Genomic DNA, 22,211 nt, shown 5'->3' on the forward strand with positions numbered 1-22,211 from the left:
TCTCGGTTTCATCAAAAGCGAAGAGGAGTCTTGTTTATACAAGAAGTTAAGTGGGAGCTCGATAGTGTTTTTGATCTTGTATGTGGATGACATACTACTGATCGGAAATGATGTTTCGATGCTAAACTCAGTCAAGGAATCATTGAATGGTAAGTAAGTTTTCGATGAAAGACCTTGGTGAGGCCGTCTATATTTTAGGCATTAAGATCTATAGAGATAGATTGAGGAGGCTGCTCGGCTTAAGCCAGAGCACGTACATAGATAAAGTGTTGAAGAGGTTCAACATGAGTGAGGCGGGTTCTTGCCACTCTCACATGGTATAAGGCTATGCGAGACTTAGAGTCCTTCGACATCTGATGAGCGAAGCAGGATGAGTAGGATTCGGTATGCCTCGGCAATCGAATCCATCATGTATGACATGATATGTACAAGGCCTGATGTTGCTTTTGCAATAAGCCTAACAAGTAGATACCAGGCCAACCCAGGTGAGAGTCACTGGGCAGCGGTAAAGACTATTTTGAAGTACCTGAAAAGGACTAAAGAGATGTTCCTAGTTTATGGAGGTGAGGAAGAGCTCGTCCTAAGGGGTTACGTCGATGCTAGTTTCCAAACCGACAGAGATGATTGTCGATCACAGTCTAGATTCGTATATGTCCTCAATGGAGGAGCAGTGCACTGGATGAGTTCCAAGCAGGATACGGTGGCCGATTCTACCACAGAAGCCGAATACATTGCAGCTTGTGAAGCTGCAAAGGAAGGTGTTTGGATCCGGCTTTTTCTGGATGATCTTGGTATTTTCCCAGCCTCGGTGAAACTGCAGGACCTTTATTGTGATAATTCTAGTGCCATCGCACAAGCCAAGGAGCCGAGGAATCACCAGAAGGTCAGACACATAGATCGGAAATATCACCTAATACGAAAGATCGTAAAGAATGGTGATGTAGACACATGCAAAATTCACACGGATGCAAATGTTGCAGATCTGTTGACTAAGCCGCTTCCACAACCCCAAACATTAGGGGCACGTTAGATCTATGGGCATTCCATGTCTATTTGATTGACTCTAGTGCAAGTGGGAGACTGTTGGAGATATGCCCTAGAGGTAATCATGTATGATGACATTTCCTATGTGTTTATGAATAAAGATAGTCCTTGGACATTATCAATGATGTGTATCAGAAAGTACGTGACTTGTTTGTGGGACTATGCATTGTATGATGACTGTCCTAAAAGGTCCCTAGTCGAAAGGGTTGTGTGGACGCGCAGCCGACTAGACTAGCATATGACATGGTCGATGGCTTGGTCTCACTAGCCATGGAGCATTGGATGCTAACCCGATAATATGGACTTGGAAAGGTCTGGTCGAATTCGACGTAGTCGGATCCGAGTCGAGATATGGTCCGAGTCGGACAGACCCAACTATGAGACGCAGCGATATGTCATCTGTGAGTCTTTAGTACTGTCGGGGGTTGGATACGACATATGCCAAAGGATGGCTTATCATGGTGGGAGCGAGTAGAACGTCGCCAGTGCCTGGAAGAGGATTAGGCGAAGACATGCACGCCGGCGGAACTTACCCAGCTTCAGGGCTCCCCTAGGAGATAATACCCCTACTGCTGCTCTGCGGGGTCTCCGCATGATCCCTAGGGAAAAGTGACTACAATGGTGCTCCTGGAGCTGTTTCGGGAGGCAGGAGAGGGCAAGGCTAGCTCTCTCCTCCCAGTGCTATCTGGTCTATCTCTCTCTAGGTCTGAACCCTTTGCATGGATGCCCCGGGGGGTTTATATAGGCCTACCCCCTGGGGGTACAATAGTAATCCGGCTGGGCGCGGGTCCCAGCCGTCTGTCTCTCAGGCCGCCGTCCTTTCCGCCGGCTTCTAGGGCCCGCCGACTGGCGGGTCCCACGGACAGGCTTGATACTGTAGCGGCACTCCTGATGACGCACGCTTGGTCATTGGGTCATGGCAACAGTGTCGCCGTCTATCGGGCGATCACTGTCGCCATTCCCAATCCTATCTGGTTAATGGCTCGTGGGGCCCTGGGGAGGAGTCGACGACTCCAGGGAGGCCGACTCCCACGGGTCCGTCTTCGGGTCGCCCAGGCCGCCTTCGGCCCACCCACTGACAGGCGGCCCCACCGCCTTCAGGTCGTACAGGCCGGCGTCGTGGGTACAGTGTACTACACACTATGGCTGAGGTCAGGGCAGGCATGGCAACAGTGCCGCACCTCGCCGGAGATCTTCCAGCGATACGACTCACTGTAGCCATGCCGGCCCTTCATAAGCAGGGGGGAACGGCCATGCCGTCACCGTACCCCGCATCGTACTTCGAGATGAGGGAGGTGTCTGGGGCCGACTCTCCATAGTCGGACTCCCTGGAGGTCGCAAGCTTGGAGTCGGCTTATGTCGGAGTCGCCGTCCGGGACTCGGCTTGTCTTGGAGTCGCCGTCTGGGACTCGGCATATTTTGGAGTCGCTCCTGTGACTCGGCCTGAGGGGCGCGGCCTGCCCCGATGTCTTGAAAGGTCCTGGGGCTCGGGTTAGCCTACCCGTGGCCCATTACTCCGATAGTAGTCCCCGAAGCTGGTGAAGCCCTACGGACGCTGCATTGTGGGGCTTCAACAGTTTCAATCTTCAAAGAGCAGACTCTGGAACTCGGCTGCCGTCTTCCCTTGGGCTGACTGTCGAGAGTCGGACTGTTTAGCTAAGAGCCGCAGCTCGGAAGTCGCGGCGGGAAACCAGGCGGCGTGCCTGATACGTTTCCCCGCAGCCATCAGGGCGGTCCTATCGTGTGGCACCACGTGGTGAGAACAGTCTGCCTGCCCACGCGCGCGACGGGACGGGTCGTCAGGCGGGGCCCGCCACTACCATGCCTCGCCATACGAACGGATCCGTTGCGGCCGTGGACGGTTGGTTTTCCCACGTCGTTACTGCGCGCAGTAACTTCGTGGGGTAAATCATGGGGCGGCGTGGGGCACCGTGCGCAGTTAATCCCACGCCCTCCCCCTCGGCCTCTCAGCCCACAGGGCTATAAGTAGGCGGGGGGGAGCGGAGCGGCACAGCACACGCGCCCTTCTTCCCCGCTCTCCCGCCTCATCTTGCCTTCTCTCCCTCCTGCCTCCGCCATTGAGCAAGAGCACTCCACACCACGGTGACGAGCTCTTCCTCCGCCGTGGCCCCCGCCGTGCGCTCCAGCATATGGGACGGCTCGGAGGTAGAAGAAGAACATATCGAGTTCCTCCGCCGGACACGCCGTCTCCCCAGCGCGGACCTCGTGCGCTCCTGCGCCGCGCCGGAGGGAGAGATCCGGCTGGCGCCGGAAGAGGGCGAGCGGGTCATCTTTCGCTCGCACCTCATGCGCGGCCTGGGGCTGCCGGCGAGCGGCTTCTTCCGCTCGTTCTTGGAGTTCCACAGTCTTCAGCCGCACCACCTCACTCCGAATACGGTGGTGTTGCTCTCCGCCTTCGCCACTCTGTGCGAAGGTTTCCTCGGCGTTCTCCCCACAATCGAGCTGTGGGGAGAATTTTTCTCTTCTAAGCTCGGCACGCATGTCGCCGGCGTGCCGGCTCAGTGCGGCGCCTACATCACGGTGCGGCGCTCGATGGCCGACAACCCCTTTCCTCCCATCACGCTCATCAAGTCGGTGAAGATGTGGCAGCGCTCCTACTTCTACGTGAAGAACCTCGCCTCCGACGGCGACTGGGTCAACTTGCCACCTTACAACGCCGCCCCCCTAACTGGGAGGCTCCCCAGCTGGTCCCACCGAGTCAAGACGCTGACTCCCACTGGAGCCGCCGCTGTAGGGCGACTCCGAGTCTTGACGCAGTCGGAGGGTCTCATCGGGGCTGACTTGCTGGCCGCCTTCGTGGCGCGCCGAGTTCTCCCGCTCCAAGGCCGGCCTCACCTGATCTGTCAGATGAGCGGCCTCCGAGACCCAAGTCGGATGAGCACCAAGGAGATGCCCCGCAAGGAGTGGCGAACTTGGTGAACCACATCGCGCACTGCGAATTCGAGGAGGACTGGCAGTTCGGCAAGGAGCTGTACTCGCGCAACAACCCTCCACCAGTGGTAAGTTGCGTCCCCCTATTGTTTTGTTTTCTTTGCGGCCGACTCCGGCTTCTGACTCTTGTCGGTTTCTTCTGAGTTAGAATCCACTTATGCAGCTTGCAGCCGGCGCCACGAGACAGCCCCGCGAGTATGTTCCCGGTCGTGTGGAGAGCGACGTCGACGACCCCGACTTGGGGGCGGCGGCGATGGAAGCCGACGCCGAAGGCAGGGGAGCAGGAGCAGAAGGCGACTTCAGGCCCTCGGCCACCTTCGCTGACTGGCCTGATGACGACGCCGAAGGGGAGGTCGCCCCGCACCACCAGCCGAAGGTCGGTTCCTCCGCCGGTCAAGGCGGTTTGAAGAGGCGCCACGCCGGGCCGAGTGCGCCCGGCAGCAAGCTGAAGAAGATAAAGGGGGCGGCCGCCGCGACCAGACGGGAGGAGGTGGCCGCAAAGGCCAACCACTTCCGAAGGGAAGTGAGAAGGCCGCCGCTAGTCTCTGCGTAAGTCTTTACGCTTTTTTATTTTCTTTCGTTGAATCTTGTCCGAGTCTTCGTTTATACTCCCTCCATTTTTCTTCAGGGCCCCTCTTTCCCTTGAGAGAGTCGCCATCCCCTCCGTCATGGGGTCGGCAGAGATGTCCGCCAATACTCGGCGGCCTGACCCCGCCGCCGACCTCCGGGAGGCGACGGAGCGAAATGCGTGGGAGAAGCGCGAAGAGGAGGAGGCCGATCGTCTGGAGAAGGCGGAGGCCGACAGGGCGGCCGCCTCCGCCCAGAAGAAGCTGGATGATGCCGAAGCCGCCCTTGCAGCGAGACGGCGTGCCGAGGAGGCCGCGCGTCGCCGATCGGTGATGCTCGTCCCCCTACTGTCGTCTGCACCGCCGCCTCCAGAGTTCACGGGGCAGACCGGAGAGGCCGGCACCGAGAACCCCGTCATGGAGAAGGAGAGCAGCGAGGCCTCTATGTCGGACACTCTCGTGCCGCCACCGCTGCCTCCACCGCCGTCTGGGAGACCGCACGACAAACAGCTGGTGGATCCGTAGGAGCCGCCGGCCATGGACGAGGCTGAGGCACGACTGCTTCTCCAAGTCGCCTCGCCGGTGCGTTGCCGTCTTGAGAGGGCGACCTCGGCGCCGCGACCTCGGGAGATCGGCGCTGCCAGCTCGGCAACCCTAGACGCCGAGGCCACAAGCACCGCGCCCACCGGGTGAGTGCGCGGAGGCGGCACGGGGCCGCTAAATCAATTGCTTCTGGAAGTCCAGGCGAAGGTGCAGGCCGAAGGCGACGCCCTTCAAGCCTGCACCAGAGCGCATCTGGCCGCACGAACGGCCGTCCGCGTAAGTTTCTTTTCCTTTTTGATTCTTGTTTTTCTCTATGGGGGCGCGCCAGCGCACCCACTGGGTGTAGTCCCCGAGTTCCGGGCCGGCTGCTGAGCAGGCGGTTCAGAACTCCCTCTGGCGAGTTCCAAACACTAACTTTGTCTTCAATGACTTATTGCAGGAGTATCACAACCTCCGTGCCACTGCCTTCAACCGCAATGTTGAGGAGTTGAGCAAGAGGGCTGCCGACTTGTCGGAAAGCCGGAGTGAGTTCTTCTTCTTCGCGGGGGCGCGCTGGCGCACCCGCGGGCTGTAGTCCCCGAGATTCGGGCCGACTGCTGAGCAGCCGAGCCGGATCTTCCCGGCGATCTTCTTTGCTGATGACTCATTTGTCTCTTCTTTCGTTCTTCAGGAGCCAACGCCGCTCTTCAGGAGCAGCTGGGCGAGGCCAATACCGCCCGTCGTGCCAAGGAGGAGGAGTGTGACAAGCTTGCCACGGAGCGCGACCTGCTGACGGCGCAGCTGGCCGAGCAGAAGGAGCTGCTCAAGAAGGCGCAGGACGAGGCCGAGAGGAGGGAGGCCGCCCTCCTGGCCGAGTTCGAGAGCGAGCGCTCCTCCTGGACTGACAGGAAGGCGATGCTGACCTCCGGCTTCCACGAGATCGAGGATATCGTTGATGGTAAGTTTCTTTTCATTTCTTCGGGCTTCCGGCTATGTGTCAGGCCGACTTCCGATTTTTCGACTTGCTTCTTTTTTGTCTTGGCAGACTTCTTCCCTGGTCACTCGCAGGCAGTCCCTCTGGCCATCGAGGCTGCTCGTGAAGCACGAAGGGCGAACGGTGAGGAGATCGCCGTTAATGCCCCCCGAACCGTTGATGAGCAGCTTCTGAGCATTGAAGCCCGTCTTCGTCCCGCTTGCCGGCTGATGCGCCGGCTTCAGCGTGCCGGCGCCCAGGCAGTTGTCGCCCTATGGCCAGGCACGCCGGCTCTACGCATCGCCAGCCGAACTGCCAACTGGCTGGAGGTCGCTGTCGGCCGTCTTGAAGGGCTCCTCGGCCCGGGCCGGAGCACGCCGGGCCTTGGAGTTCGTCAAGGCGTGGTATCCAGGGCTGGACCTAGACCGTCTGGCCGTGTTCCGGTCAGAAGCCCAGGCCGAGCTGGAGGCCGTGGAGGGCGCCCTTATCGAGCGTGAGGCGACCATCGCCGAGTACACGGACACCAGTGTCTTTGTCCCCGAGCGGGCTGAAGGCGGCGAGGAAGTGCCGCCAGAGTGGTTCGAGATGAACCCTGAATATGGCGAGGACTCGGCGGAGGTGATCAACTCCAGCACCGAGGAGGAGGACGAGGCGTAGGACGAAGGCGAGGCGGAGGTGCCAGAAGACGGAGCAGGCGGCCAGCCTCAGCTCGACCGCGCCTCCAGCAACAAGCCATGTCGGGAGAAGGCGACTGCCGCCGGAGGCGATCAAACCGAGACCGCCCAGCCGACTGCCCCGGCGCCTGACACTGCCGTCACCTCCGATCCTCCGATCCTAGATGCCGCCTCCTAGGCTGCCTTTTTCGCCTCTGTTTGTCTGTCTTAGTAATGTTTTGAAAACTTTGTTAGATTCAAACAATTCCACCCGCGGGGTGTATCTTGAACTTCTATTCGAGGATTCGGCCAAGGGCCTATGTAAATATTTATCTGATTTCCGTCTTTCCTTGCTTACTGCTCTTTAGGCTTTTCCCTTTGCCGCCTTCCTTTAGTCGCTACCTTGCCAGTCGGATAGCCGCTCTGCGGACTGTCGCTGGGTCAAGTGCTTGGCTACTTTGGGAAGGCAAGTACTTGGCCGTTTAGAATTTCTTTTAGCAAGTTGGATAGAAAGCGACAGGCCGACTATCCAAGAGTCGGCCGTCCTTGATAGAGGCTAATAAAGACGGCGAGCCGGCTACTCATGAGTCGGCTTTCCGCTTCAGAAATGCTGGAGGCCGTCTTACGCTATGTTCGTGCTTTAGGTCCTTAGCCATTTTTCGTGTGGGCGCCCGTTCTTCCTCACTCCTGCCCGCCTCACAGTCGCTCTGCGAGCTGCGGCTTTGCCAGGAGGCGGATTGGGCACCGCACACTACTTTTCTGACTGCGGGAAGCTCCTCATAGCGCAAGGCGGCGAGTCCCCGGGCCGACTAGTCTGGCCCGGTGCCAAGCAGCTTGTAATGAAAGTAATGTACTTGGAGGCATAATTCTTATCATACAGATAACAAAAAGGACAGTCCCCGAGCTCGTCTCGGGGGGCCCAAAGTATTAGTACTTTAATACAAATGGGTAGTGTGATACATACTGCATCCACTGTAAAATCTTCGAAGAAGATTTGCATTCCACGGGCGCTCTGTCTCTTTGCTGGAGTCGTCCCTCTTGCGCGCTCGGGGCTTTTGAGCGTCGATCAGATAGTAGGCGTCGTTCCCTAGCACCTTGCTGATGATGAAGGGGCCTTCCCAAGGTGCCGACAGCTTGTGCTGGCCGGCTGTTCGCTGGATCAGCCGGAGCACAAGGTCGCCTTCTTGGAAAGATCTTGGCCTGACCTTCCTGTTGTAGTATCGACGCAGACTCTGCTGGTAGATGCTGGACCGGCTGAGTGCCAACAGCCGGCCCTCTTCCAGCAGATCGACGCCGTCTTGACGTGCTTCTTCTGCTTCTTCCACGGTGTACATGGTGACTCGCGAGGATTCGAATTCTATGTCCGTTGGGATGACGGCTTCGGCGCCATAGACGAGGAAGAAGGGTGTGAAGCCGGTTGACTTGTTTGGAGTCGTGCGCAGACTCCAGAGGACAGCTGGCAGCTCCTCAAGCCAACAGCCGGCAGATCGCTCCAGTGGTACGACGAGTCGAGGCTTGATGCCGGATAAGATGAGGCCGTTCGCTCGCTCCACCTGGCCGTTTGACTGCGGATGGGAAACGGACGCTAAGTCCAGTCGGATGCCCTGTGTCGCGCAGAAACGGGCCAAGGCTCCTTTGGCAAAATTCGTGCCATTGTCGGTGACGATGCTGTGTGGGATGCCATACCGAGTTGTGATGTCAGCGATGAAGGTCACTGCAGTCGGACCATTTAACTTCTTGATGGGTTTCACCTCCACCCACTTGGTGAACTTGTCCACTGCGACAAGTAGGTGAGTCAAGCCACCTCGTGCCGTCTTGAATGGTCCCACCATGTCCAGGCCCCAGACTGCAAAGGGCCAGGCGATGGGGATAGTCTTGAGTGCGGAAGCTGGCTGAAGTGAATTGGAACGGAAAATCTGGCACCCCTTGCACTTTTGGACTAACTCTTTGGCCTCTTCCAGGGCGGTTGGCCAGAAAAAACCGTGCCGGAAGGCTTTGGCGACGAGTGCCCTGGAGGCCGCGTGGTGACCGCACTCGCCTTCATGGATGTCTCTGAGGATTGCCTGGCCTTGTTCTGCCTCGATGCAGCGTTGGAAGACGCCGGTAACGCTGCGCCTGACCAGCTCTCTGTTGACTATGGTGTAGGCTGCTGCTTGGCGTTGCACTTGCCGAGCCAAGATTTCATCAGTTGGCAGCTCTCTATTTACTAAGAATCTGAGGATGGGCTGGGCCCATGAAGGTGCTGCTATTTCTTCAACTGCCACTAGTGCGACTTGGATAAGGGTGGCCAGGCTGGGAGGCGGCGGGTTGGAGTCCGCAACCGCTTGCTGATTTGACAAAGTCCCGGGGCCGACTGGAGCAGTCCCTGGGCCAAGCTCTGGAGTCTTCGATCTTGCCACTGCAGTCCCCGGGCCGGGTTCTGAAGTCCCCGGGCCGGCTTCGACTGTGTGTTTCTTGGAGTCGGATCCGTCCTCCTCAGGCAGAGCCGGCACATAGATTGAATTTGATTCAGGTGAAGGCTAGATAGAAGGCTTGAGGAGGCGCCGGAGGGCGACACCAGATGGTATTGCCTGGCGGGTGGAGCCGATTCGTGCCAAGGCGTCTGCTTGGTCGTTGTCGTTCCTTGGCACGTGGAGGCACTCGCACCCCTCAAAATATCCGCTGAGTTGCTGGACGAGGAAATGGTAGCACGCCATATTTGCGTCCTTGGCATCCCAATCGCCAGATGATTGCTGGACCACCAAGTCTGAGTCGCCATAACACAGGATCCGGCGAATGCCGAGCTCTTTGGGAAGCCGGAGCCCGTGGATGAGCGCCTCGTACTCGGCCACATTGTTGGAGGCGGCGAAGTGGATCTGCAGCGCATATCTAAGCTTGTCGCCCTTGGGGAAAGTGAGGACGACGCCGGCTCCCAAGCCGGTGCGCATCTTGGAGCCTTCGAAGTGCATCCGCCAATGGGTGGAGTCGGGCGCTGGCGGCAGATACTGGGTCTCGGCCCAGTCGACGAGGAAGTCGGCCAGTGCTTGTGACTTGATGGCGGTGCGGGGCTCGTAGTAGATGGTGTAGGGGGCCAGGTCGATGGCCCATTTGGCCACTCGGCCAGAAGCATCTCGGCTTCCGATGATCTCGGCCAGTGAAGCTGTGCAGACCATAGTGATTGGATGCTCCTGGAAGTAAGGCTTCAATTTCTTGGCGGCAAAATGCATGCCGTAGCACATCTTCTGGTAATGGGGGTAGTTCTGCTTGGAGACTGACAGCACCTCGCTTAAGTAATATACCAGTCTCTGGACAGGTAGCGCCTTGCCTTCCTCTTTGCGCTCGACTATAATGACTGTGCTGACTACTCGGCTGGTGGCGGCAATGTATAGGAGCATGGGCTCTTTGGAGTCGGAGCCGCCAGCACAGGGGGAGTAGTCAACATCTTCTTTAGTTGGATAAAAGCCTCATCCGCCTTGGGAGTCCACTCAAAGAAGGTTGTCTTCTTCATGAGCTGATACAAGGGGAGAGCCTTCTCGCCCAGCCGACTAATGAATCAGCTGATGGATGCCAAACAGCCGGTGTCGGTGTCAAAACTGGCGGATCTCGGGTAGGAGGTCCCGAACTGTGCGTCTAGGCGGATGGTAATAGGAGACGAGGCACACGATGTTTTTACCCAGGTTCGGGCCCTCTTGATGGAGGTAAAACCCTACGTCCTGCTTGATTAATATTGATGATGTGGGTTACAAGAGTAGATCTACCACGAGATCAAGGAGGCTAAACCCTAGAAGCTAGCCTATGGTATGATTGTTGTTCGTCCTATGGACTAAAGCCATCCGGTTTATATAGACATCGGAGAGGGCTAGGGTTACACAGAGTCGGTTACAATGGAAGGAGATCTACATATCCGTATCGCCAAGCTTGCCTTCCACGCCAAGGAAAGTCCCATCCGGACACGGGACGAAGTCTTCAATCTTGTATCTTCATAGTCTTGGAGTCCGGCCGATGATGATAGTTCGGCTATCCGGACACCCCCTAGTCCGGGACTCCCTCAGTAGCCCCCGAATCAGGCTTCAATAACGACGAATCCGGCGCGTATGTTGTCTTCGGTGTTTGCAAGGCGGGTTCTTCTTCATGCTCCATGTGTTTGCCGGATAGTGTCCGGTTGCTTCATAAATGCTGCGCTCCTTGGCTTCCACGTCCAATAATGGTCTTCTTCCACACGTCGCACGAATGCGAAAAGCCAGGGTATTTTTATGTTTTACCCCCTAGCTGCGCAAATAAGCTGCCTATAAGAGAGGCGAGGATCCAGATCCAAATCACATCATCCTCCTTCCGCAAGCACTCATCGAGGCGCATCTGACACGAAACCCATTCCAACATGGACAGTCGACGCGGCTCCTCTTCTCGCGCTCCCAGCCCTAAGCCAAGAGATTGGAGGAGATGCTCAGTCCCGCACAGCGAGTTAGTGACGCTCCAAGCAGAGGGATATCTTCCCCCGGCCTTCATGGTTCCGGTTCGAGCTGGACTGGCCACCTACAAAGGTGGGAAGCAGGCGGAGAGCGCCCCCAATCCCTCCAAAGGAGAGCGGGTGTGCTTCGTCTCCTACTTAATAAGGGGACTCGGATTTTCTATACATCCGATTCTTCGGGGGCTCCTGGAGTTCTACGGACTCCAGCTTCATCACCTTACACCTGCCTCCATTTTGCACATCGCGGGCTTCGTAGCTCTGTGTGAGCTGTTCTTGGGCATTGAGCCCCATTTTGCGTTGTGGAAGAGGTTGTTTTGCCTCGTACCCCGCTCTCACGAGGGGTCGATATATAGTGTGGGCGGAGCCGAAATATGGCGCATCGCCGGGACCGGATACCTATCCGGGACCCCGAAGAAGACGTCCAAAGATTGGCCTTCGGAGTGGTTTTATATGGAGGACGCTCTGCTGCCGGATCCAGTCCGGATCGACCTTCCGGAGTTTAGCAACGCTCCCCTGAAGAAACGCCTAAGTTGGCGCCCACGGAGCCCTCGACAAGAAGATGATAGTAGCATCCATTACTTGATGGGCCGGATACGGCTGCTAGCCCATTCCGGATTAACCATGATCGGAGTCATCGCCACATGCATTATGCGTGGGGTGCAGCCGCTCCAATATAGGGGCCACCCCATGTGGGACTTCAATGGAGACGACGACGCCACCCATCACGGCCACAAGGGACCTGGCTCGGCCGACGATCTGGTGAGGATCCTGTCGGGCTTGTACAAGGGGCAGAAGGAGGACTTCCTCTGCACGAATCCTCTGAACGGATTTTCCATGAACAACCCTCGGAGCTGGGTAAGCGGTCGTATGCATATCTGAACTGTGCCTTTAAAGGCAATTGTCTTATTGTATGATTTTGACACAGGAACTGCGTCGGGATGTGGAGGGCATAAAAAGCCCAGCCCCACAACCCGAAGACCCAGAAAGGTCCCTTGATCCGGCCTCCAAAGAGGATCCGGACTTAGCGGTGGAACTGATCGACGGGGTGTACCACCAGCTCAGCATAGATAATGCTTTAGTCGCCATTATGGCTGACTACCCCGGTTTGTGTCCGGCTTCCCCGGTGAGTATGACCGGAGTCCTGCCGCCGTTACTTCTTTAATGCTTAGTTCTGACCACCGTGCACCAATGGTGTTCGACAGGAAGCGCCTTTACGGTAGGAAGTCGAGCCCGCGGCGACCAGCCAACAAGGGTCAGTCCGGCCCAGCAGGCGGAAGAGGAGTGTGATGCGAACTGAAATGTCACCGCAACGGTACGGAGCACCGCTATTTTTTAAGGGAAGGATTCCCAGAAGGTATATTAATGCTCATATTTCCAGAAAGAGCGCTTGCCGGACAGTGTCCGGAGAGGTTGCCAATCAAACCTCCGCCAGCCATGCTCCAACGCATGGCCCGGAAGGGGAGGCGAATACAAGGCATGAGTCGGACGCTCCTCCGACGGAGGATGCCGACAGGATGTCCGCCACCCGGTCTGAGGTGGAGAGCGCCATGAATCACAGGCGTCGCCGGATAGTTCTTTGTGACGCGTGTTTCTCCCCGGAGGCATTAAATGCCTTTGATGCAGGAAACGCGCACCTCCGTGCCGCTCAAGATGGGTTAACCAGAGCCACGGAGCAGTACGTGAAAGACATACGTGTAAGTAATTTTAATAGTTATATATGCCAGTAGCCCCCGAGACTTAAAATGGTTAAAACAACTGATTTAAGGATCAATTTTTATGCAGGATCTTACGGAGAAGAATACCCATCTGTCCCAGGAGCTCCAAGAGTGCAAGGCCCAACTTGAGGCCGCACTGGCCGCCACAGGGGGAGCCACAGAGACCCCCGCTGGTAAGACGTACTTTGAAAAGATAATTAATTAACAAAGTGTGGCGTGAATCTGACAATAATATTGCAGAGGGTGTCGGACTAGATCCGGACAAGCAACAACTATGGCATCAGCTAAAGGCTGGCGAGAGGGTGCTTATGAAGGTGCAGCAGGAGAGAAACAAGCTCCAAGATGCCCACACCCAGCTAGGAGAAGAGTTGAAAGGTGTTCGGGCCCAGCTGTTTGGCTCCTTGAAGGAGAATCAGCGACTTCGGCGCGGCATTTATAGTAAGTGCTTGAGCAAATTCCTTTGAAAAGAAGAATTCGGCGAGGAAGTCGTTTGACAGAAATATGTCTTTAGGTGTGCTCACAGGTCGCCCTGCGGAGGAAATGCCTGGGTCAACAGGTGACCAACTTCCCGAGCTGGCGTAATTGTTCGAACGTGTTCGGCAGGCGATGAGTGGCGTCGTTCAGGCTTTATGGCCATCCGTCTCCCTACCCAAGGGCCTTGGTGAGCTTGCTGAGAAGCTCCAGGGAGCACGGCGATGCCTCCGTTTGTGGAAGATATCAGCCTGCCGTCAGGGTGCCAGGGAGGCCTGGGCCATGGTGAAGACGCGCTACCCGAAGGCTGACCCAAACCACATGGCCGAGGTTGGACCTGCGGGGCCTGATGGGAAGGAGATCCCTGTGAGCTTGATGTATGGCCAAGTAGAACTGGCCGCGAAATATTCCCAACAGGACTGTAAATTAGACAGCCTGTTAGATGGGATTGAGGAGGAGTACAATCAGTCGGTTTGACGATGTAATTTGAAATGACATGTAAGATGCCTTCTAGACGGATTGTAGATTGTTTGTCTTTGCGGACCGTTTCGCTTCAACCTCGGGACCCAACAGTCCGGAGTGTGTCCGAATACGCCTACAGTTATAAAAGAACCGGGGCATGCATGGAAACAAGGCGTCGGGGTCATAATTGCTTTATCAGACAAGTGCCCAAGTAGTTATGTTATATTACATGGTTAGTAAGAAACATCTTCCAGGGAGAATAGTTCCGTTAAGGGTTCCTTTCCATGGGAGGCATGCCCTAAGGTGCAATGACGGACTGCGAAAATAGCAGAAAAGGCATCTGGGGGCTTATAAATAAGTAAGTAATAAATCATCTTTCAAGTCACCGACCGAATATTCTCTTAAGAACGCTAGCTTTCGGCTTCAGCCAGTCTGAGGTACACATCCGGCTGACCTGGCAGTAACAATCGCAGAGGTGCTCCCTTTACCTCCTAGCCGAACAATCGGGAATGTAGGGGTAAGCACAGGAGCCAGGCAACCCAGCTTGGCCAAAACTTAAGTCATATCGATGCATATAATGGTGAATAAAAGGTACATGCGGAAGTATGACACATGTATTGGGCGTGAAGCCCATATTAATAAGCTTCTGGTAAAGAAGCCCCCAGGTATAATGAGTGCTAGGAGCACATCAAGTGTGTGCGAACAAAGCGCAAATCAGCCTATAAAAGGTATTGAAAAAAGTGGGAAGAAGGAGGGGGACAAGAGACAGTAAAAATATAAAAAGGTGGACGGGGGAGTGAGACGAACTCTGAGTCCGGTGTTTAGGCGTAGAATCTTCGGAGATGGGCTGCGTTCCATGGGTTCGGCTCGAGTCGGTTGTCAGATGCTTTACATAGATGGTATGCTCCGCCGGTCAGGACTTGGTCGATGATGAAGGGACCTTCCCACTTGGGCTTAAGTTTGTCCTTTTTCTTGTCCGGCAGGCGTAGAACGAGTTCGCCGACATTGTAAGTTTTGGCCCGTACTTCTCTGCTTTGATATCTTCGAGCCTGCTGCTGATAGAATGCGGAACGAGCCTTTGCCACGTCCCGCTCCTCCTCTAAGGCGTCCAAACTGTCCTGCCGATCCAACTCGGCTTCTCTTTCTTCGTACATGCGCGCACGAGGTGAGTCATGAATTATATCGCAAGGCAGAACTGCCTCTGCGCCATACACCATGAAAAATGGTGTGAATCCAGTAGTTCGGTTTGGCGTGGTCTGCAGCCCCTAGAGTACGGAGTCGAGCTCCTCTACCCAGTGCGTGTTAGATTCCTTGAGGGACCGCACTAGTCTAGGTTTGATGCCGCTCATGATTAGACCATTTGCTCACTCGACTTGACCATTAGTTTGGGGGTGATAGACTGAAGCGTAATCGAGCTTGATGCCCATGTTTTTGCACCAGAGTTTAACCTCGTCAGCAGTGAAGTTTGTGCCGTTATCAGTGATGATACTGTGGGGGACACCAAAACGGTGTACTACCCCGGATAGGAAGTCTATCACTGGTCCAGATTATGCCGTTTTAACCGGCTTGGCCTCAATCCATTTGGTGAATTTTTCCACCATGACCAATAAGTATTTGTGCTTGTGGGTTCCCCCTTTAAGGGGTCCAACCATGTCAAGCCCCTAGACCGCGAACGGCCAGGTAATGGGTATAGTTTTGAGGGCGGTGGGTGGCATGTGGCTCTGATTAGCAAAGAGCTGGCAACCGACGCATCGTTGGACTAAGTCCTGAGCATCTGCCCGGGCTGTCGGCCAATAAAATCCTGTACGGAAGGCCTTGCCTACGAGTGCCCGGGCTGCAGCGTGGTGCCCGCCGAGTCCGGCGTGAATTTCAGCCAGGAGATTCCGCCCCTCCTCTTCGGAGATACACCTTTGAAGGACTCCGGTTGTGCTTTTCTTATAAAGTTCTCCCTCATGGACCTTGTAGGCTTTAGATCGCCGAACTATGCAGCGGGCCTCATTTTGGTCTTCGGGAAGTTCCTGCCGAATTAAGTAGGCTAGGAATGATTCTGTCCACGGGGCAATTACTGCTATTATTTCGTCAGCTGAAGGTGTTATTTCGTTGGCTGAGCCGCCGATTGTGTCAGAATGGTCTGAGTTCGGTGATGCAGCTGGCTCCGGATTATTATTTCCGGACTCCTCTTCCCATAACACGGATGGCTTGAAGAGCCGTTCCAAGAAGATGTTTGGAGGGACGGCGTCTCGTTTCGCGCCGATGCATGCTAACACGTCTGCTGCCTGGTTATTATCCCGGGCTACATGGTGGAATTCGAGTCCTTCGAACCAAGATGACATTTTTAGCACGGCATTGCGGTAAGCTGCCATTTTTGGATCTTTGGCATCAAAGTCTCCATTTACTTGGGATATTGCGAGGTTTGAATTCCCGCGCACCTCTAGGCGTTGAATGCCCATGGAGATTGCCATCCGCAGGCCATGTAGAAGGGCCTCGTATTCGGCTACGTTATTGGAGTCCATGTACGTTATTTGAAGTACGTATTGGATTGTGTCTCCAGTTGGGGACGTCAGGACGACGCCAGCCCCCAAGCCAGCCAACATTTTGGATCCGTCGAAATGCATGATCCAATTGGAGTATGCGCCGTACTCTTTAGGGAGTTTGGCTTCGGTCCATTCGGCGACGAAGTCGGCCAGAACCTGCGACTTTATAGCTCGCCGTGGTTTATAGGTTATGTCAAATGGTAAGAGCTCAATAGACCATTTTGCAATCCTGCCCGTTGCGTCGCGATTGTTTATAATATCGTTGAGAGGTACTTCGGAGGCCACTGTTATGGAACACTCTTGAAAGTAGTGTCGCGGCTTTCGGGATGCCATGAACACCGCATATGCTATCTTTTGATAATGTGGGTACCGGGACTTGCATGGAGTTAGAACAGTGGATACATAGTACACTGGTTTTTGAAGAGGGAATCTGTGCCCTTCTGTCTCTCGCTCGACGACGAGTACCGCGCTGACAACTTGATGTGTTGCTGCAATATATAATAACATAGGTTCGCCCAAGTTGGGCGTGGCCAGGACCGGATTTGTTGCCAGTATGGCCTTTATTTCTTCGAGTCCGGCTGTGGCAGCATCCGTCCATGCGAAATGTTCGGTGCGCTGGAGGAGGCGGTAGAGGGGCAGAGCCTTTTCTCCCAAACGGGAGATGAAGCGACTTAAGGCCGCTACGCATCCGGTTAGTTTTTGTATTTGCTTGAGGTCTTTTGGAATATCCAATTGTGACAGAGCTCGGATTATGGCCGGGTTTGCTTCAATTCCTCTACCGGATACGATGAAGCCCAAGAGCTTTCCGTCTGGTACGCCGAAGACGCATTTTTTCGGATTGAGCTTAATGTCATATGCTCGGAGGTTGTCTAATGTCACCCTCAAGTCTTCTACTAGAGTTTCGACGTGTTTGGTCTTGACGACCACATCGTCTACGTATGCCTCTACTGTTTTGCCTATCTGGGTAGCCAGACATGTTTGAATCATGCGTTGATATGTTGCGCCGGCGTTTTTGAGTCCGAAGGGCATTGTGTTGAAGCAGAATGGCCCATATGGAGTAATGAATGCCGTTGCGGCCTGGTCTTTCTCCGCCATCTTGATTTGATGGTATCCGGAGTATGCGTCGAGGAAGCACAATGAATCGTGCCCTGCGGTAGCATCGATGATTTGGTCGATGCGAGGGAGGGGGAAAGGGTCCTTTGGACAGGCCTTGTTAAGGTCTTTAAAATCGACGCAGAGGCGCCAGGATTTGTCCTTTTTTGGTACCATTACTAGATTGGCTAGCCAGTCCGGATGTTTTATATCTCTGATGAATCCGGCTTCTAAGAGTTTGGCTAGCTCTTCTCCCATTGCCTGTCTTTTGGGTTCGGAAAATCACCGAAGAGCTTGTTTGACCGGCTTGAATCCTTTTAGGATGTTTAGGCTGTGCTCTGCCAGCCTGCGTGGGATTCCTGGCATGTCTGAAGGGTGCCAGGCAAAAATGTCCCAATTTTCCCGAAGGAATTCTCGTAGTGCGGCTTCAACATTAGGACTTAATTGTGCCCCAATGGAGGCCGTCTTTGTGGGGTCCGTTGGATGGACCTGAAATTTGACTATTTCGTCTGTTGGTTTAAAAGAGGTGGACTTGGACCTCTTATCGAGTATCACATCATCCCTATCCACCGTGGAGCGCAGCGTGGTTAGTTCCTCTGCCGCTAGGGCTTCGGACAATGCCTCTAGGGCCAGTGCGGCTGTCTTATTTTCAGCGCGGAGTGCTGTATCTGGATCACTGGCAAGAGTGATTATCCCATTGGGTCCGGGCATTTTGAGCTTCATGTACCCGTAGTGGGGTATGGCTTGGAAGATTGTGAATGCCTCTCGCCCTAACAAAGCGTGATATCCGCTGCCGAATGGGGCCACTTGGAACATGACCTCCTCGGACCTATAATTGTCCGAGCCGAACACTACCTCTAGTGTGATTTTTCCTATGCAGCGTACTTCTCGACTAGGGATTATCCCTCTGAAGGTTGTGCTGCTTCGCTCGATGCGGCTCCAGTCAATATCCATTTTTTGAAGGGTTTCCTCGTAGATGAGGTTTAATCCGCTGCCGCCATCCATGAGTACCTTGGTAAGGCAAAAGTTGTCCACTATCGGACTGAGGACCAATGCGGCTGGTGCTCTAGCTGTTCGGAATTTAGGTTCGTCGCTGGCGTTGAAGGTGATAGCCGTGTCACTCCATGGATTTGCTGTTGCTACTTGGTAGACTTCGGCGAGGCCGTGGATTGTTCATTTTCGCATGTTATTTGATGTGAAAGTCTCGAAGACTGTTAATACCGTACCGGCACTGCTGGGCTGTTTGCCCGGTGCTAAAAAGCCTTCGCCACTTTTGGCCACCTGCCGTAGTATCCAACATGCTCGAAGGTTGTGTGTTGGAGTGGCGTCCTCCGTACTGTGGATTTTGCAGGGTCCGTTGAGCCAGCCCTCCAGTACGGTTCCATGCCCTTTAGGGGGTCTTTGCTTTTTGGTTTTTAACCCAGGTGCTTGAGTATGGCGCACCCTTTTACTTTGGACTAGGCTTGTGGTCCAGGCCGGACTGTTCCAAAACCTAGTTTCGGTGTTCCTTGCACTCTCTACCGCACAGTATTTTTGTACGATAGTCGCTAGGTCGATGAATCGTGTAACTTCGCGACGACTTATGGCGTTCATGATTCCCTTGTCCATGCAATTGTTGCAGAAAATTGAAATCGCGCTTTCTTCGCAGTAGTCCTTTATCCTGTTCATAACCAGGAGGAATCTGGCCCAGTAATGATGTACTATTTCATCGGGCTCTTGCCGTATTCGAGATAGATCGCTTATGTTTGGGTGGGCGGGTGGAATCAAGTTCGGAACCCCGCCCGATCTGAGGCTCAAAGGCCAAGAAGTTTCCGGATTTGGAAGCTTGACTTGCTGGATGCTTTCCAACGAATCTAGTCCGATGCCTGACTCTAAGTTCAGTATTTGATTAGCGTCCGTCCCTTCGCGGGAATCCGGCTTGGAGGGATCGGGAATCCGGACATAGTTGGTTTTCAACGTAGAAGAAGGGTTGCCGCATTGTTCCTCTACTACGACAACATGGTGGGTGGCCTGAGGAGAGTTAATCTCTCTCAGATCGGGTTTAAGCCCAATCTGATCGTAGTCTGTGGCGATTCCCAGGGCGGCGATGCGATCCAAGAGCTCGTTTACAGAGGAGAGCTCAATCGGATCTAACTGCTCGGCGAATTCCGGGCTGACGTGAAGATCGCTTTTGATGACCTGAGAGGTCATCGTCGGAGCGGTGGCCGAACAGGCGGTCATAAGAAAACCACCTAGCCGGACAGTTTGGCCGGCGGCCAAAGCTCTCTTGACGACGGTGCCGTCTTTAAAGACGGGAGAAGGCATCCTTCCTGATCGCGATGGCACAGAGGAACTCTCAATGAAAGCACCAATGTCGGTGTCAAAATCGGCGGATCTCGGGTAGGGGGTCCCGAACTGTGCGTCTAGGCGGATGGTAACAGGAGACGAGGGACACGATGTTTTTACCCAGGTTCGGGCCCTCTTGATGGAGGTAAAACCCTACGTCCTGCTTGATTAATATTGATGATGTCGGTTACAAGAGTAGATCTACCACGAGATCGGCGCAGATTCTCAAAGGTTTCCTTGAGGTCCTCCAGCAAGGTTCCACGCTTCTCCGTCTTCACCACTACATCATCCACATAGACGTGGGCATTTCTGCCGAGTTGCTTCAGGAGGCACTTCTGCATGCAACGCTGAAAGGTGGCGCCGGCGTTTCTTAAGCCGGACGTCATGGTCAGGTAGCAGAAGGCTCCAAACGGCGTGATGAAGGAGGTCTTCAGTCTGTCAGCCGGGTTCATCTTGATCTAGTGATATCCTGAATATGCGTCTAGGAAACTCAACAGCTCGCATCCGGCTGTGGAGTCTATCACCTGATCAATTCTCGGCAGAGCAAATGGGTCCTTGGGGCAGGCTTCGTTAAGGCTCGTGTAATCAATGCACATCCGCCACTGCTTGTTCTTCTTTAGCACTAGTACTGGGTTTGCCAGCCACTCTGGAAAAAACACTTCCATGATGAAGCCGGCTGCCAGGAGCCGGGCTATTTCTTATCCAACAACTCTTCTCTTTTCTTCTGACAGGCGGTGCAAGGGCTGCCTGACGGGTTTCATATCAGATCGGACGTGTAATTTGTGATCGGCGAATTCCGTCGGGACACCAGGCATGTCCTTGGGGGACCATGCGAAGATGTCGCGATTCTCACAGAGGAAATCGACGAGCTCGCCTTCCTATTTGCTGTCAAGGCCTGTGCCCATGACAGCGTACCTCTCCAGGTGCTCCGGGTCCAACGGTATCTTCTTTGTTTCTCTGGCCGGCTTGAATGATCCTTTTGCTTCCGACTCCTTGGGGTCGGGCGACAACTCGGGCTGCTTGCCGGCCATCGCCACGACCCGATCAAGAAGCCGTTTCTCAGCCGCGATCACCCAGGACTCGGCCAGCCGACTGCTTTCGGACGAGCAAGCGGACGACTTCCTGTAGTCGCCGGACACGGTTAGGATTCCCTTGGAACTCGGCATCTTCATCTTGAGGTAGGCGTACTGGGGGACCGCCATGAACTTGGCCAAGGCGGGTCGGCCAAGCAATGCATGATACGGGCTTTCAAGGTCCACCACCTCAAACCAAATTGGCTCTCGGCGGAAGTGATCCTTGTCTCCGAAGAGGACATCTATCAGGATCTTGCCGATTGGCGAGCAGGAAAGGCCAGGAACGATTCCGTGGAACACAGTCCGGCTGCTCTGAAGCTGTCTTTGCTTGATTCCTAATTTCTTCATTGTATCCTTGTACAGGATGTTGATACTGCTGCCTCCGTCTATCAATACTCGCGAGAAGCGAGCGGCCCGCCTATCTGTGGCGAGTGTGGCGCCTAAGACCAAGGCGTAGGAGCCCGGACTCGGCATCACCTCTGGGTGATCAGCTCTGCTCCAACTGATAGGCTTTTCGGACCAATGCATGAACTCTGGAGTACTTGACGCAACCGCGTTCACTTCTTGCTGCTGTTGGCGCCTGCTGCGTCTGTCATCCGCTACACTGGTGAACACCACATAGGCTCCATGCTCATCTGGGAACTCGTCTTGTATCGCGCCGACTGGCCTGATGGCCGGCTGCTGGGGCGGCGGCGGAGGAGGCGGCCCAGCAGTAGGGGGAGGGAGCAGGCCGTCCCCGTTGGCGATTCTGGTCAGCCAGTGGCATTTCCTGGTGGTGTGGTTTGACGGCTTCGCACCGCTGTGAAACTTGCAGGGACCATCTAGAGTCTGCTCGTCGGAGAAAGCCGGCAGCCAGTTGGACTTGCCGCCCTTCTGCCGCTTCGCCGGAGGCAGTCCCTCCAACTGTTGGTCCTCTGCTGTTGCCACTTGCCGACTGCTGGAAGTCGGCTGCGGGGCTTTGCGCTTCTGGTCATTCTGCTGTTGTCGCCGACTGGTGTCTCCAGCCGTAGTTCTTGGAGCCTGAGGGGCGACTTTGCCAGTTGTGCTGACCCGAATCTCCGCCTTCATGGAGGAGTCGGCCGTGGTCTACTTGTCCGCTGTGATCAGCAGCTCATCGAGGGTCTCCGGCTCGTCGCAGAGGAGCTTGTGCTTGAGGAGGGTGCCTTCTTTGCACCCGGAAGTAAAGTACTCGATGGCCTGCACCTCGTGCACGCCCTCGCAGGAGTTCCGGAGTTCGCCCCAGCGCGTGAGGTAGTCGCGAGTAGACTCATCAGGGCCTTACACGCACAAGGAGAGCTGGTGTGGCTTGGGAGGTCGCTTGTACATGCTCGTGAAGTTGCGGACGAAAGCCTCGGTGAAGTCGACCCAGCTGCTGATGCTGC

Source organism: Triticum aestivum, chromosome 5B, assembly GCF_018294505.1.
Source record: "Triticum aestivum cultivar Chinese Spring chromosome 5B, IWGSC CS RefSeq v2.1, whole genome shotgun sequence".
In the NCBI taxonomy this organism is placed as follows: Eukaryota; Viridiplantae; Streptophyta; class Magnoliopsida; order Poales; family Poaceae; genus Triticum; species Triticum aestivum.